The sequence below is a fragment of the Hyaena hyaena genome, unplaced genomic scaffold (genome assembly GCF_003009895.1).
Source record: "Hyaena hyaena isolate Hyena2069 unplaced genomic scaffold, ASM300989v1 scaffold_975, whole genome shotgun sequence".
Classification (NCBI taxonomy): Eukaryota; Metazoa; Chordata; class Mammalia; order Carnivora; family Hyaenidae; genus Hyaena; species Hyaena hyaena.
This window is the reverse complement of record NW_024081609.1, coordinates 11,713-29,271: the sequence shown is the minus strand read 5'-3', so window position 1 is coordinate 29,271 and position 17,559 is coordinate 11,713. Positions and strand designations below refer to the sequence as shown.

Here is a 17,559-nt window from a genome sequence, read left to right as displayed (position 1 = left end):
GTAAAATGCATATAATAGCAGTGCTACTGAACAGGGTGGTTATGAAGATTAAAGGTGTGTAGTGTTGCCAAGGTCTGAGAATGGTGCTTAGCACGTGTTCTCCCACAGCCACGTGAGCTGTTAAAGGAAATGACAACTCACAGTGGTGTTAAAGGGGTTAAACAAGTTAGTTTACAAAAATCACACAAAACGGTAGCAGAGAAGATGTCCTCAAAACACACACACACGTTTTTCTTTATATATATATAATATTATGTATTTTGAAAGAGAGAGAGAGACAGAGCGAGAGAGAGAGAGAACGAGCAAGGGGCAAGGAGAGACAGGAAGAGAGAATCCCAATCAATCCTGGTGTCAGCACAAAGCGCGATGCAGGGCTCAACTGTGAGATCATGACCTGAGCCGAAAGCAAGAGTTGGATGCTTAAGTGACTGAGCCACCAGGCACACTCCTAACATGTATTTTAAATGCAAACATAATGGAGACTCAGATTGGCAATGGGTATTCAAAAATTTAGGAAAGCCTGAATGACAATGTATAATATTTTTTTAAAAAACTTTAATCAACTGCCTTTAATTAATACTTTACTTGCAAATACTGACTATTATGAAGAAAAGCACACATATAGATTCCTAGCCTTCAAGCCAGAATTTTCAAAACAGCTTTTTTCCCCACTTTCATTAAAAATATAACTGACAAATAAAAATTTTAAGTATTTAAGGTGCACAACACTACACACACACACACACACACACACACACACACACACGTAAAATTGCCAGAACCAAAATAATTAACATATCCATCACCTATTCTTCTCTGAGGCAACTATGAAGAGCTATATAATACTATAGTCATTTCCTTTACAGTGGTACTATTTATAGAAAAGCCTTATCAGTTTATAGTTTCAGGTTCAGAGGGTGGAGGTAATTTAAGGGTCATGGGCATCTATATGTAATTTACTTATACCTTCATTATTTCTTCAAGCCCAATAACATATATACCACTTCCATTTGGTATGTAATTTACTTGGCCATGTAATTTACTTATACCTTCATTATTTCTTCAAGCCCAATAACATATATACCACTTCCATTTGGTAATGGAATTATGCTGAGTATGGTGCCCAATCTTACAATTTATTGGATTAAATACAATGAAGTTCATGCTTAGCATCTCAGGTCCCATGCTAAGTTGCTGACTAATAGTCAGGTTTTCAGTTTCTAGTAGGCTCTATAACAAGCCAAAAGCTGTTTTGTAAAAAGGGAATAGTTATTTTCAGATGAAGGTACAACTTTGCTTCAATGCACTTAGAGAGTTCTGCCAATGGCTCTATATGGCACTGCTCTCTGTAACAGGTACCTGAAGCATCAATGAATCTGCCGTGCCACATGGAGCAAGTGGGAGAATAGCTTCATGTTGGCCTAGATCTCTCACAGACATATTATTACATGACCCCAACAAGAAGTTATAAAGCAAGGGAGATCAGTTAAAATAGCTCATAAAGTCACCTCTATCCCTACTCAAGACATACAAAAAAGTGAAAAATGGTGGACAGTATATCTGGACAATATTCATCATGTTAAAAAAAAAAACTATCCTATTTGTGTCTCAGTACTGTGGTATATTTTTAAGATCCATCAATAAACCAACCCAACAAAAGTCCTACCATCATAGATTTTTCACTGAAGTAAGAGTGTTTTTGTGATCTTGAGCAAATTACTTTATCCATCTAGACCTCTGCTGCCTTATGTATAAAATGGGAAAAATAATAGTTCCCACTTCAAAGGATGACTGGAGTATTAAAATAAGATTAAACATTTAACCCAATGTCTGAAAAAATATACATCTAACACACTTTAGGTGTTATTATTGCTGATAATTTAAGAAAAATTTTAAAGAGTAAAGGGGAAAAATAGAAGTTTGGCTGCATTTGCTGACATAGTTTATCAAGATTCTGAGGTGTCTGGATGAGTATTTAGGACTTTTTCTGCATGCAGTCAGTACTTAGTAAAATACCCAAGCACTATCACCCATTTGATGATTGTACAAAGAATCCTTTAACAATTAATTGACTTGGAAATTATTCAGAACAATGAGAAGTTTCAGCTTACAAGGGTGATAGGTTAAAAAAATGATTAAAATTAGCATTGTGCCAATGTAACCCTTAAAGTACCAGATATAAAGTTTTACAGTAGTAACACCTCAGGCAGATGCAACAAGTTAGGAATAACTACAAGATAGAAAGACTCTTCATGCAGGAGAGAAACATTTTCAGATTCAACCAATTTGAAGTCAGCTCTCATCTCACCATAATTCAGACCAGAAAATAAACCACATCTGCTTTCATAGCACATACCTTTGAGCATATAGAATAATTAAAGAGGCTCTGAAGTGAAGTTCACAGAGAGAAAAGCCATTCTTCTATAAAAATGAAAAGTAAATGCTGTGCAGAGTCCAACTTGAACACCTAAGCTTTATGTGGCCAGTGCAATAGTTACTTGAAACTGGAAGTCTAGTACTCCAGAAATGCTACAGAAGAAGATTCTGCCATTACACTATGAATTTTGAGACAGTTTAGTTGAAGAAACTGAGAATTTTGTACTCATGTAATATGGATTGACCATAACAAAGATAAAGAAGACAGATACAATTAAATAAGGGGAATAAAATAAGAATGCAGGCATATATTTGCTACCTGGTTAAAGATTTCACCAATATATCAATGAAGAAGCATTAGAAATAAAAGTTGATGCGTGAATAAGGCAAATGTCTATTTCTTACACTTGCCCAAGTTCCTGTCACTACTTTGGAGTATATAACGTCCAAAAATATTACATGGATGGGCATCAAAAGAGCCAAAATATCAGTCAAATTTGTTAATGTAGGGGCACCTGGGTGGCTCAGTCGATTAAGCATCTGACTTTGGCTCTGGTCATGATCTCACAGTTTGTAGGTTGAAGCCCCACATCGGGTTCTGCATTGACAGTTCAGAGCTTGGAACCTGTTTCTGATTCTGTGTCTCCTGCTGTCTGCCCCTCTCCTGCTCACTCTCTCACTCTCTCTCAAAAATGAATAAACATTAAAAATTTTTTTAAAAATCTGTTAATGTATAAGAATGTAAAGAAGATAGAAATAGCTTTCTTTAGATACTCAAAGCAGTTTAGACCTCAAAACAATAAAAATAATCTCTTATACTAGCAAATATGTAATTGATTTTTTTCCAAATGAAAAAAGAAAAACAATTTGGGGGGAAAGCAATCCTTCCTTTATGCTGCTGTTCATATGTGAATGTCTACCTACTTCTCTTTTGTACTGAGGATCAGTAGATAAAGGAGTAGGTGTGATGATTGATAGCGCTCTACTCAGACTCACAGAGTGGCAGGAAACTTGGGGACAGAAAAGAAAGAAAAAATAAAACAAACAATACACAAATCAAAAAACTTGTTTCTCCCAGTTGCAAATTGAAAATTTCTATCGAAATCATTGGTTGGCTTAACTTGGGTCATATGTTTATCTTTTGTAAAGTCACTGTGTACATTTGAATGAGGCAATTATCCTTGGCCTAGACAAGGATCTTGTTTACCCCTGGGAGCAGAGAAGCAGAACATCTCTATAAAAAGACAGATGAGAAGTAGCAGTGCTAAGTACACAATGTAATGGTCTTCAAAAATCCCTAAAAACATGTCTGTAGCTTACCTTTCATCCATTCAACAAATATTTATCAAATGTCTAGAGTGTGATGGAGGCTATGCTATCTCACATTTATTTGCACTTCATCCTGACACTAGATGCCAAGATGATCTGGATTCACCATCTTTGCTAAACAGACCTGTATTGCTCTGTATCTTTAATCATTCAGTGTCTTCTGAAAGCACATTTCAGTGTATTTACCAAATTGAATTGAATTGAATCAGGTTAATATTGACTTTTAAATTTATATCCATCTCAGATTCTGTGATTCTTCAAACATTAAAAAAAATCCACAAGACTAACAGTGACTTTACTTCTTCTTTTCCTCCTTATACTCCTTTTTGCTTTCCTTTTTTATTTTAATTGTAATAGACAATTAAATTCTGAATTCTCTTGGACTGTGTCAAGAACCCAAATTCAGCATGTTTTCTGATATTCAGGAAAGCCTACGTAAGTTTCGACTGAGTTTTGCCACCTTTAAAAATCCATAGTCATACAATGTGAATAACATGCCAGAGTAAAAAGAATGAGCATTTAAGTATTCTCTTCACATTATGTACAGACATTCATATGAAAGTATTTCAAGAATTAACCGTGGAAGAATACTAATGAAACTGAAGTTTTAGACAATGAGTTTAATTTTTTTTTTTTTTTTGAGAAAGAGAGATAGAGACAGCGTCAACAGGGGAGGGTCAGAGAGAGAGGGAGAGGGAGACACAGAATCCGAAGCAGGCTCCAGGCTCTGAGCTAACTGTCAGCACAGAGCCCGATGCTTGGCTCGAACCCACGAACCGTGTGATCACAACCTGAGCCAAAGTCGGGTGCTTAACCGATGAGCCACCCAGGCGCCCCTAGACAATGAGTTTAAAATCTAGTCGTGGCATTAAATTATTTCTTGTGTTGCTTTGAGATTTTAAAAATAATATAACAATCTCGAGAAAGAGAATTAACCTACACATTCAGATTTTACATTTGATATCTATCTGTTCTATACCAAACACTGGTTGTACATACCAAGGACTTCAGAGCAAGACAAGTGTGGACACTTCTGTCATGGAGTTTACAATTTAGTAGGATAAACAAAGACCAAACAATGATTAAGATTGCAGTAGATACTTCTAAAAGCTACGAAATGCAACAGCTAGTGAATGGATTAAGAGCGTTGGAAGTTGTATACAGTAGTTGTTGGGAGATCAACAAGGGATTCGGATACAATTCTGACAGTAATTTGACCTGTATATGCTTATTCTATGTTCTGAAATCTGTATTATCTTATATTGATATAGTCATTTGATCCTTCTTTTGATTAGTATTTGTATGGTATATGTATTTTTTATTTTTAATGTACCTATATCATTGTATTTAAGGTGAATTTCTTGGGTCATTTTTAATCCATTCTGATGATCTTTAATTGTATTTTAGTTGCTGTATTTTAATTGTATTTTATTTGCTGTGCCTAGGCTCTCAATGCAATTAGACTTTTACTATAATTATTGATTTGAATTTAGGTCAACCATTTTTATTTGATTTCTGTTTGCTATTACTCTTTCCCATTTTCTGCCTTTTTTGAGATTGTTTCCGCTCTTAGTATCCCATTTTAATTCACCAACTATGTTTTGTATGTATATCTTTGTAGTTTTTTTTCATGTTTGATATAATGATTATAACATACATACTTAACTTTTGGAAGTCTATGTAGAACCAGTGTTTTACAAGTTTAAATGGAATATTGATCTATCTTCACATTCACTGACTTTTCTCTTTCATCTCAATTTAGCTATTGAGCCCATAAAGTGAAAACTTTGTTGTGGTGCTGGGGTAGTCTTTTAGGCACTAATTTTTTTGGAGTATTTTATAATAGTTACTTTATTTTTTTAATGTTTTACTTATCTGAGAGTGAGAGACAGGGTGAGAAGGGGAGGGTCAGAGAGAGAGGGAGACACAGAATCCAAACCAGGGTCCTGGCCCAGAGCTGGCTGTCAGCACAGAGCCTGACACGGGGCTCGAACCCACGAACCGTGAGACCATGACCTGAGCTGAAGTCGGATGCTTAACTGACTGAGCCACCCAGGTGTCCCGATAATAGTTACTTTAAAAATCTTTGTCAGATACTTACATCTATGTCATCTCAGTGGAGAACATATTGGTGGTCTTTTCTCAAGTGCGTTGACATGGTCTTGTTCTTCATTTTCCAAATAACTTTGGATTATATCCTGGATATTTTGAATATTGTCTTACAAGATTTTGCCTGTTGCGTAATGCCTGTGAAGAATGGCATTTCTGTTTCAACAAACAATCAACCCTCAGCCCGGTTGGACTGAGGCTGCAAGTACTGATCAGCCTTTTCTGTGCTCTGCCTGCAATATCAGTTCTCTTTTTAAAGTCTTTGCAGTATTATTTGAATATGAATTGAATTAGTGGCCAGTCTGGGACCTTGCTGGAGATATAGTTTTTGTTTTACTTTTAAGTTTTTATTTTAATTAAGTTAGTTAACATACAGTGTCATATTCATTTCAGATGTACAAGGATCATAAGGTAGATCTATTTTTAACTTTTTGAGGAAAAGTTTTTCATAATGGCCAGACCAATTTACATTTCTACTAATAGTGCACCAGGATTTCCTGTTTTTTATAACCTCAACAGCATTTGAGATCTCTTGTCTTTTAGATAATACACATTCTAACAGGTGAGCTGATTTCTCATTTTGGTTTTGATTTGCTCTAATGGACTGACTCTACTAAAATAAGACCTTCACCTGCATGTGAAGACATAACGGAGCATGCTCTGGCCCTGGGTCTAGTGGGGCAGTTTCCTGGTGCACGAGCACATGTTGTCTCTGGATCTGGGGGGCAGAGAAGGAGGCAGATGTTTCCTGGTGTTTGGTAATTGCTATAGGGTTCTACAGACACTATGAGAATTGTAAAAGTCCTCAGTGGCATCTCCAGGCTCAATGATCAAGAACCAGGGCAGGCAGCCATGGTAGCTGGAATCATAGTATGCACACAGTTGGCTGTGGGAGCCCACTGCAGGTGCTTGTGTAGCAGCAGAGATGAGTTGTGGACACACACACACACACACACACACACATACACACACACGGTCAGCAGCAAGGGCCACAGTCAACTGTGGGCACTCTAGCAACTGCCTGGGCCATGGCTGCTTGTATGTTCTCTTATGGCTGCGTGGTTTTGTGCATGTATAGCAGTGGAGGCTCATGACAGGTTTCAGACTAGAGAGACACAGATACATAGATGGAGAGCTAGCTGCATTTAAGCCAAGAAGTACTGGCCAGTGAAAGGAAATAGGCCCATATCTAAGCTCACAAGCAATTGATGGGGCCCTGGTTGTTGGTGTACAGTATTGTGGCTGCGGGGTCGTGAAGTAAGTGGATACACAGCAGTGGATGCAGGTGACGGGAATCAGGCTGGGGCATGCAGGTGCACAATGGAAAGACTAGATGTGCGTGAGCCCAGGGATGCAAGCCAGTGTGCACCCTTAGTCATCCACAGGCCTACAGACAACAGTAAAGACAGTGATAAGAACTGGGTCAGGAGTGTTCAGGTTCACAGCTGGGGGGACTAGCCCTGAGTGCCAACATGAAGAGGGATCGGCTTCATGGATCTAAGCTGGTGTCTTGCACTCACACAACCACAGAGGCCTGGACTATTTGCTGGTCCAGGTCCTGGCCTTTTGCTGGGGTTTGGACGGCAAGGAGTGGGAGGGATTCAGACAGCTATCATCTGCAAACTCAAATATTTATAGGGTGACAACCAGTGGAGTCTGTTGAGGGTCCACAGAGGCTGGCCCAGAAGTTGATTTCCTCAATGGCATAAAATGCTAGAATACTTTGCAGAGCAGCAGATCCCTGTGGCTCTTGACTGATATATTGGTAGTTCCCCATTCTACTTGTTTCTGGCTAGCCCTGTATGTCTCAGCTCTTGGTGGGGTGAATTAAGAGGAGTTATTCCTTCAGTGCCCCTAAAAAGCCAGAAAAGCTGGCCACTCACCATAATCCCCTTTCCCAGCAGGGAATCTCTTTCTAGCTGGATTGTTTCCTCTTGGTGTTGAGCAGTGCTGGCCCAGAATGAGATACACCAAGCAAAATGAGGCTGTTCTTCTTTCCCTTTCTAGCATTACTCTCAGAGTTTTTGTTGCACTGTGCTGCTGAGGTTTCTTACCTAGACTCCTAGGCTGTCCCAGAGCTGTTTTTGTTCACAAATAATTACTTGCTGATCTTTGTCCAGGATTGGAGCCCAGGGTCTCCTGCTCCACCATTTTGGTGATGTCATTCTTTCTTAACTCCTATTGACAGCATTGTAAGTCACTTCTGGCCCCCAATACCCCAGAAGACTCTCACACAAGGCTCTACTTGAGTACATGTGCTTACTATAATACTATGCTAAGTCTCATATTAAAAAAAAAATTGAGGGTGATGGATTAGAGAGTAGCCTTTAAGACATATATCATTAAAGTTAAAATTGGAGGGGTGCCTGGGTGGCTTAGTCGGTTAAGCGTCCGACTTTCGCTTAGGTCATGATCTCGCGGTTCGTGGGTTCGAGCCCCGCGTCTGGCTCTGTGCTGACTGCCAGCTCAGAGCCTGGAGCCTGTTTCAGAGTCTGTGTCTCCCTCTCTCTCTGACCCTCCCCTGCTCACTCTCTCTCTCTCTCTCTCTCCTAGAAATAAATAAAACATTAAAAAAATTTAAAAAAAATAAAGTAAAAATTGGGGATGAGTCCAGATAGGCACACTGTATGGTAATTTTTGAATATTTGATTAATTTTTCAGAAAGATAGCAAGAACCTTCAATATTTTCTTGACCAAGAGAATGACATAATGAACAACAATTTTTGAAAAATTTGTCTAGAAATGTAATATGTTCTAGAAAGGGGAGAAGCTAAAGGTTAAAACAGTATATTTGAAATCAATACAAGTATAGTTTTACTATTGGGATATAGTGAGAACTAGCCAGATTAGAGTACATTTGGCATTTTTAAATTGAAAGACAAGAAGATATTGTAGATATATTGATTTTGAGGAGTCTTGGAGATCGTCAAGGAAGACATTATCTGCTTGCTTCTAAAATTTTGATAGAAGAATCCAGATAAAAGCCTGAACATTTAAAATACACAGACACCATTATAATATTGATTGAAGTTATGGAAAAAGAGAAAGAAAATTAACTGTCACTGGAAAACATAATATTTTAGGTCTCCACCTAAAATGACTGTGTATCCTAATATCTGTTTATAATAAAACATGATTTGTATGTAAAAATGCCTTTGGCAGTTTGAATGATACTTTTTAATATATATTTTCATCATTTGGTTACATTTTAGAGGGATTTTTTTACTTGCATTACAATATTTTGAAATTTTATTGCGTAATTAGACTTACAGGATTTAAAGTACTACCTTAGATCTAGGAGCCTCAAATTGTCTTTTTCTAGAATCAGGTTAATAACAATGTTAAAATATTGCTTAAATCCTATTCTGCCTTAAACACGCCTCCCACGTATTGATAATACCTTGTGTTTATGTTTCAGATGCTGAATTTCCTTTTGTGATTTTAAGAAATATTTTGACCTCTGTGAAAATGATTTAGCGAAATTATTATTTTAGTCATAGTTGAATTTAGAGTTCAAATATATTAAACTTATTATTCAAAAGAAAAAAGGAAAGCCAACGTTAGTAATGAATGAATAGCGATTTCTTCTATTATTATTTAGAGTTAACCTCAGGAAACAGAAGGATGTGGTAGTTATGCTGAAGAAAACAAAGAATGATCACTGACAATACCAAATTTTATCTGTGCTCTCATTTTATAAGCTCTTTTAGATAAAAGAAATTTTTCCCTTTAGAGTCAAATATGTTAACAAAAATATATATTTTTAGATAATTGGAGAATTATCAGTTGAAAATATTTACTATTATTTACCAAATGTGAAAATGAACACAATAAATAGCATTACTGAAAAAACATATCTGAAGATTTTGTGTTTGAAATTTAAAAGTTTTTTTTTCCTCCAATAAAACAAACACATCTCATTTTTTGTAATCAAGAAATATGTGTACAGTGTTTTTGAGTGCTGAAATGTATCATTCATATTATAATATAAATTCTAATTCACAAATGTTAACTTTGAAAAATAATTTCATTTAGAATAAATTTACATATAAATTTCATAGTAATTTAGTAGTAAAAATACTGGGGTGCCGGGTAACTCATTTGGTTGAGCTTCAGGCTCTGGATTTCAGCTCACATCATGATGCCAGGATCATGGGATCGAACCTTGTGTCAGGCTCCATATTGAGCGCGGAGCCTGCTTAAAATTCTCTCTCCCTCTGTCCTCTCCCCAGCTTGCACTGTCTCTCTTGCTAAAATAAAAATAATAAATAAATAGTGTCACGTGAGTTGCTCAGTCTGTTGAGTTGGACTCTTGACTTCAGCTCAGGTCATGATATCACAATTTCTGAGTTCAAGCCCTGTGTGGGGCTCTGCACTGAAGAGGCTGCTTGGGATTCTTTCTCTTTCCCTCTCTTTCTGCACCTCCCTTGCTCATTCTCTCTTGCTTGCTCACTCTCTTTCAAAATAAATAAATTACAAACAAATAAATAATATATAAAAATATTTTTTTCATTATCGTTACCAAAAATAGGTACTACAGAAGCTGTTCAAATTTAATTATTTTTTCCTAAAATATTATGTCCAAATAAAAAAAATTTAGGTTGACATAATCAGGGATGTGATAATAAACTTTTCTGCACTGATATTTAAATATGTCCAAGTTTCCAACATGAGGGAAAATTTATAGAACGCTGTAATAGAAACAATGCCATGATAAAATTTTACTGTTTTGCTTTGTTTTCTTTTGTTTTTATCATCAGTATTATCTTCATAAAATCAAGAATATCAAAACTTTGAGGGCATTACCCATAAAAATGTGTTATCTCAATAGTCTTGATGTGATGTCAAACCAACATGACAGATGTAATTTCCTTTTAGCTTGATTGTCTTTACAGGCCAGTTTGAGTTTCATTTGGATGAAACCCAACAAACTTCGTTTCTATTTTTATTTTGTTTTCTCACATAAACCTTTGTTTATTGCTTTGGAAGCCAAAATGAAACAAGTTTCCAACAATTCTCCTGGGATTTAGGTTGTGAGATCTACTTGATATCTTTGTATTGAAGAAAACATATTTTTTTGTGTGTCTTATTCCTACAAGGTAACTAAGGAAAGTGTTGCTAACTCTAACTCAGGTATCTCTTAACTGAAGAAGACAGCATTGTGCATACTTGAATTTTTCTTATTTGTCTTTTTAAAATAAAAATTAAACAACAAGAATAACAGGGAAATTTTAAAATAGGTTTTTAAAAAATAATTGAAACTCAAAAAAGAATCTGGCCTAAGGCTTTATGGTACAATGACTATAAAGTCAAGAGAGGACATGGCATAGCTATTTTTACTTATTATGGTAATTTTTTCTCAAGCTAGTGGTGATTTCCTATCTAACAGCTGACAGGTTGCATGGATATCCCTGTAGTAAGTTAATCATGTAGATACTTATTAAAATCAGGTTAAATATAGTTGTTTAAAGCCAACTGGATCTAACATATTAATTTAATGAAAACGTACCAAAACGATAAATGCACTACTTAGTCCACTTTATAGAATTAAATAAAATAGAGAATTATGTCAAATAAAATGTGGTTTGTTTGTTGGATGGCTGTTTTTTGCTTTCCTCATATAGATCGTGTACATATTTTGTTAGATTTATAGCTATTTCACTTTTATTGGTGCCAAAATAAATGATACTGTGTTCCGAATTTCCAATTTCAAATGTCCCTTGTTGTTAGATAATAAAAAAATTAAATTTGTATTAACCTTGTGTCCTACAACCTACCTATAATTGCCTATTAGTTCCACTTACCCTTATTTTTAAATTTCTTTCTTTAGCAGGCAATATTTACTTCCTTGAAAGCATCATGTTCTTTTACCTTGAAGATACTCACATATACTCTCAAGATCTGAAATATACCTCTCTACTCTCTGTTTCTCCTTTCTAACCCCATACTCATCTTTCACCCTTTGCTTGGTACTACCTTAATGATGATTTATCTAAATAGTTTTTTCCCACCCATATAAAAAGAGGTTAATGTAAATTTTCAATTGCTGTGCCTCTGTAACACTTTAGATTTCTCCTGCTTAACAATTAACTATAGTCAAAGTAATATGTCTGTTTTATCATACTAGAAGATTTGAGAAGTAGACATTATACAATTTTCTACACATTGCTACTCTCTTATTTCTTATATAATAGACCTTCACTACATATCTATTGATAAAAACGAGTAGCACCAATCCTTACATGCAAGCACAAACTCTACCCACTGGAATAATTTTGAAACAATGAAGACACAATATTCTCCAGCTTTCTGACAATTCTCAAGATAATAGACATTTTAATTTTAATAGTAATGCCTTGAATTTTCAGGACATTATTTGAATATTTTTTAATATAATCTACAAATACCAGTCTGTGTCTTTCCTCTTCACAGTTCTAACTTTTGCAAAGATCCAAGAACAAAATTTATTTAAAAAGTTTTCATTGTTGGGGAGCAAGAATTCCTGTCCCTTCAAAGGTCCTTCTAGCTGGACTAAAAATCAAATTGACATGAGAGAGAGAGAGAGAGAGAGTGAGAGAGAGAGAGAGAGAGAGTTTGATTCTGAACTAAAGAAAGGGTATAGGGGTTGGGATGTCAGAGGAAAATAATGCACTTTACAGTGAGATAAGAGCAGATGTTTGATAATTAAATGTTTGCCCTTTCATACAGATGAGTCACTCAGATAAAATTTATCAGTTAATATCCCTTATTCTGGGATAGACCCCCAATTTATATTCTTCCATGTGATTAAGGAATGGATAAAAGTTTTTCTTGAGCCCACAGGGTCTCAAGTGCCTTCAACTCAAAATAATCCACATGATAAAGTGGCACATTTGGGGATGGGCTATCCTGAAGTCTTTCATCATTATGTCCACTCTCTTCCTTTTTCCTCCTTAAAGTTAATGATTTCTGAGTTCCAATTCATAAAAGCAACATGACTGAAATTGTTACATGTGTCACCTTAATGTGCAAAATATGAATTGTAGTCATGAACTTAGAGAATTAGTTAATCCATGTCTCAAAGATATGCATAAATATATAAATTAATATAATTTAAAGATATATATATAATCATCATACCACAGAGTATAATATACTTTTTGTCTCATAGCTAAAAATAATAAAACACAAAGAATAGTAAACCTCATCAAAGTGATAGACTTCTTGTTATCTGGAAAGTATATTGGACCAGAATTACAAAACCAAATTAAGTTGTGTCATGGCTACATCTGACATGTGTATTTCTTTGTTTTTGACTTCATTGTTTCTAAAGTTATATGGGGTAGATATTAGTCTATTTACCATATTAGAGTTAACATTCTTAGTTTTGAAAACAAAGATATCTAAACTATATTCTTTTCAATGTTCATTTTTCCTATTTTTTTTAGGAAGTTCAAACTCAGGTCTTCTTGATTATTGATTTTTCTTCAATTTTTATCATTAGAAAAATGAGATACATAAGAGCAATGGAGGAAAATCCCATATCTAATACATCGTCCTTATGAATGAACTCCTGTGTTTTTGCAAATTATCATATGTAATATGACTTATTTAAGCAACTTAGTTTGTTGTCTCTTTACATACAAAATATTCACTACTGTCAGTTTCAGTTATTTAATGCTTTCATTTTTGTTTTTAAATGTTTAATTTTGAGACAGAGAGACAGAGTGGGAGAGGGGAAAGGCAGAGAGGAGGACACAGAATCTGAAGCAGGCTCCAGATTCTAAGCTGTCAGCACAGAATCTGAGGCGGGGTTCGAGCTCCTGAACCATGATCATGACCTGAGTTGAAGTCAGAGGCTTACCCCACTTAGCCACCCTGACTCCCCTGTTTAATGCTTTTCTATGACCTATATTCAAAATAGCATACGACAACAACAAAAATGATGTCCTTAATGTTCAAGGATGCATGTTATGATAGAGGCAAAGTGTCACAGGACAGGAGAGACCACGACCTTGTGCTTAGTCAGGAAATGCTTCTAGAAGGGGTCACATTTGGGATGCTTTGAGTCGATATAGTCATGCAAATCTCCTGCACACACATGCAAAGTATGCCAGAATCCAATCTTCAAATGACCTTGGGAAGAATTTAGAGTTATAAAATTCCTGGCATTTAGATCACTGAGCCCTTGTCAGTGATTACTTTGAGCTATAATGTTTGCCACACAAAAACTCACAGTGCTGAATGTTAGATTCAATTACATTTCATTAAAAATTATTTGTAGCTGCATCTGCTATTTTCAAAGTATAAATGTAGGAGCTTATAAGATGCAAGATGGAAAGGAAATGGCCCCTGTTCTTATTAATCTTAAAATCCAATCGGAAAATTCCCTCTGGCTTACCCCAACTCATTTATAGAAGAGAATGCCGAAGTTCTTTTAGCATAGTTTTCCTAGTTGATTTGTACATAGTTATTTACTTTTTCAACAGCAATAGTGTTATTTGAAGATAGTTTCAATGAACAAATTTTACTTTGTTAACAAAGTTCAAAAGAGTAAATTTCAAGATCAAATTTTTTTATTTTTCTACAATTCATGAATTGGGCCATATATCCCAATCAGCAAATAGAAAGGAGACCCCAAAAAGGAAGTTTATTAGCAAACAGTATAGTGTTTCAGGCAAGGTGCCCTTCCTAAGGCAGATGTTAGGGGTCTTCTAAGCAGATTTATTTCCTCACTAGTGTGGATCAGGTAATTCCAGAAAGTCAGAGAGAGAGGCTGAAACTGCAGAGTTTAGATATTAAGCTTGGTTTGCTGACTTGGGGTTTAGCACAAATGACAATACTTGGGGCCTTTTGTCTGTTTTTTGTTGTTGTTAACAATTTCTAAGCCGAAATAATGGTTAAAATGTTACAAAACTTACAAAATGATTGAGCATACTCTCTTATTTACTAAGTTATAATAGGTATTTTGGAGGCCTGCTACTGAATTTATTAAAAAAACAAAAACAAAACAGAGAGAAAAAGAGAGAAAGAGGGAGAGAAACTTATGATAGAATCAAGTGCACTCTAAGTGTAATTTGTTAAATTAAACCTTTCTGGGGATGAGGGCATCGCTCCTGGGAAGCTAATAAATAGAGAGAGCATGGCGGCTGCCCTCTTTGCTGTGATAATAGCAGGACTCTCTATTCTCTGGCACTGAGATGACTGACAGACAGCCCTGGAAAAATGTTTCAGAGTGACTACCTTGGACTCCAGAAATCCAGGCAAGGGGCCACAGTTGTCGCTGACATTATTGTAAGTCCTTTCCACTAGGATCACTTGACTATTTACCTGAAATATTTCATTTATTTAGAATTATTGAATTCTAAAAATGTAGTCAGTAAATAGGGTAAAAGGCAAATCTTAGGGGAAAAGTATATCATTCAAAAAATTGAGACTTCTGGGGCACCTGTGTGGCTCAGTCAGTTGAGCATCTGACTTCGGCTGAGGTCGTGATCTCACAGTTCATGAGTTCGAGTCCCGCATCAGACTCTGTGCTGACAGCTCAGAACCTGGAGCCTGTTCCACATTCTATGTCTTCTTTTCTCTCTTCCCCTTCTCCACTCATGCTGTCTGTCTTTCTTTCAAAAGATAAATAACCATTAAAAAATTAAAATTTCAAATGAACTCACATGTTATTAAATAAAAGCCTTGAATATGACAAAAAAGGTTGATTTGGGGAAAAGGCAAAGGGGGATTAGATAGAGTTAATTCATTTTATTCAATATTGTTCATCCAATAAATGTCATTTACTGACTTTATGATATGTATGTACAAGGAAGACAGCTGGCTGAAACATACACAGAATTGATGACTACGCCACAGGAACAAGGATGAAGGACTTTGGTGGGGAAGACAACTTAATCAAAATTATGTTGTATTTATTTAAAAGTAATGTAGAAAATAGAACGCTGAGAAAAATTTCTAAAGCAGAATAACCAGTGAGAACACGGGTACATTTTCTAGATTAAGTTAATGAAAGACCCAAGTTAAAAATGTGGCAGTGGGATTTCATAGTTTAGAACTATATAATTGATAAAGATAAACACATTTTAAAAAGTAAAGTTGTGGGGCAGCTGGGTGGCTCAGTTGGTTAAGCGTCTGACTTCAACTCAGGTCATGATCTCACGGTTCGTGGGTTCGAGCCCCGCGCTGGGCTCTGTGCTCACAGCTCAGAGCCTGGAGTCTGCTTCATATTCTGTGTCTCCCTCTCTCTCTGACCCTCCCCTGCTCATGCTATCTCTCTCAGAAATAAGTAAAACATTTTTAAAAATTTTCAAAAAGTAGAGTTGATAAGATGACTAAGAGATAACAAATTTAGGTGACTCTACTGTTAGAAGCCTGGATGACAGAAAGAATAGCAATGACATTAACAAGGATAGACAATATACAAATAGGAAATGACCAGATCACATGTAAAAATAGAACTTTGGCCTAAAATTTACACAAACCAGGGCAGCAAACCAAACCACAAGCTCTGCAGCAATTGGCCCCAAATTGCCAGGACTTGATCAATAACTGACAGCTTCCCTACATTTTCTCCCAACTTAGGACCAACTGAAGAAAGCCAGATAAAAATTGTTTCTCTTTAAAAAATCAAAGAGAACCCTCTGCTTCTAGTTATCTTCCCTCAGGCTTTCCCAGACCAACAGCCTCCAGTCAGGGCAGACCTCAAGCATTCCCCTTTATCCACTATAAAACTTTCCCGCTGTTTTATGTCTTGAGCCTTTGCCAAATACAAGGGATGTTGCTGACTATTGCTCCGGTAAGCTTAGAATAAACAGCTTTTGCTTGTGCTCATTTGAGTGGTCTTCACTCATCTCCACAATAGAAAGAAAGAGTGGAGATTAAAATAGAGTCAAGAGGGGGTGCCTGGGTGACTCAGTTTAGCATGCATTCATGGTTTCACCTCAGGTCATGACCTCACAGTTCGTGAGTTTCAGCCCTGCATGGGACTCTGTCTGCACTAACAGTGTGGGACTTGTTTGAGATTGTCTTCCTGTTTCTCTGTTCCTCCCCTGCTTGTTTTCTATCTCTCACAAAATAAATGAAAATATTGTTTTTTAAAAAAAAGAGTCAAGATAAAGACTAAACTTTTAAGCTTGTTCATTAAGTATTGTATGAATACCTTCATTTAGACCTGGCTGGTAGGAAATTCAATAGGTAACACAGTATACCTATAACAGCCTTCCAGCTGATCTGTGGGGTTAATGTGCTTCAAGCCAACACGTTCCTTCACTCCTGAATTATGGCCCTTAATTTGTAACAGAACTAACTTATTTTTGTTGAGGTTTGCAGACCACTGGCTTTGAGGAATAAAGGACAAGAGCATTATCAGATCATAGAGGTCACCAAATCTGTTTGAAGCTGCCTCGGCTTTCTGATTAGCCCAGCTATCTTTTAGCAAAAATGTATTTTTCCTCTCTCGTTTTAAGGTCACACATTGACTTTACTGACCTCGCTTTGTGCATCTCTAGACTTTGCCCTCCTTTGAAGCAAGAACCGTGTAATCTTGCACAAACCCGGTACCAAGGAACCAGACCTTCTTGTACATGCAATCACTTCTAGACACCAAGGAACCAGAACTTGCAGAACTTCCAAGCACCAAGATAACTTTGTACTAACATCACAGAGTCCACAACAAATCAGGAAATGTCATAGACTACTCCCCTGTCTTAACTGATTAAAAAGGAGTTTAACTAACACGTGCATCACACATACATATAG

The 17,559-nt window shown here is 36.2% G+C and overlaps 1 long non-coding RNA gene across 1 annotated transcript in view; it reads right to left on the bottom strand.

Annotated features, from left to right (window-relative positions):
* Positions 1 to 5,949, bottom strand: part of LOC120223276 — a 65,321-nt gene extending 59,372 nt beyond the window's left edge. Inside the window, exon 1 of the long non-coding RNA XR_005526258.1 lies at positions 5,807 to 5,949. This is a non-coding gene — a long non-coding RNA (uncharacterized LOC120223276). The remainder of the gene's footprint in view (positions 1 to 5,806) is intronic.
* Positions 5,950 to 17,559: the final 11,610 nt, after the last annotated feature.